This window comes from Pogona vitticeps, chromosome 6 (assembly GCF_051106095.1).
Source record: "Pogona vitticeps strain Pit_001003342236 chromosome 6, PviZW2.1, whole genome shotgun sequence".
In the NCBI taxonomy this organism is placed as follows: domain Eukaryota; kingdom Metazoa; phylum Chordata; class Lepidosauria; order Squamata; family Agamidae; genus Pogona; species Pogona vitticeps.
In genome coordinates, this window is record NC_135788.1 from 115616769 (window position 1) to 115617542 (window position 774).

Genomic DNA, 774 nt, shown 5'->3' on the forward strand with positions numbered 1-774 from the left:
CACCCCTCGCCCTGCCCCATCCCCTTCTTACTGAGTTTTGAAGCTGCCACCAACACCACTACCAGCATCTTGAGAGCCAGGCCTGCTGCTTCGACACAGGTGCCCGCCACTCAGCTGACAGGCGGGCACCTGCGCAGAAGCAGCAGGAGGAACCAGACCTCCAAGGAGCTGGATCTGCTTCTTCTGCTCAGGCACCCACCTGTCAGCCGAGCAAGGGGCGCATGTGCATCCACGGCCGCCACCCCCACTGTGACAGGAACAGGTATAGGCACCTCCTTTGCAAACTGGTTTGGTTTTCTGGTTGGTTTGTGGTGGCTTGTGGTTCATGGCTAGCCACCAACGATCACGAACCACCATCGTGCCCATCTCTAATTTCAAATGATCCATACCTCCTATTCACAAAGGGCTTGGTCTAGATTTTATCACGCATAGGGTCAACATTTTACTCACACTGAGCATAATATCTTCAAATGGGGATGGGGGAAAAGATCTTTGCAATATCTATGATATGAATGGGTCCCTCAGACATTTTGGATTAGAAACTCTCTCAACACCACTGAGCATTGCCAGTGGACAGGAATATCACATCTGCGAACAGGCTTTAAAATACTGTATCTGAAAGAGAGCATTCACTTCCTCTTGTTTATGTCATGTGCAAGAGGTTCACACTCTTCAAGCAAGTGCCTCTTTCCTGATAGTTGGTCTTCCTAAGGAAACTTTTTCTCCCCAGAGGACTTTTGACCTTTCTGTCCTGAGTTTTGCAATAAGGAGAAT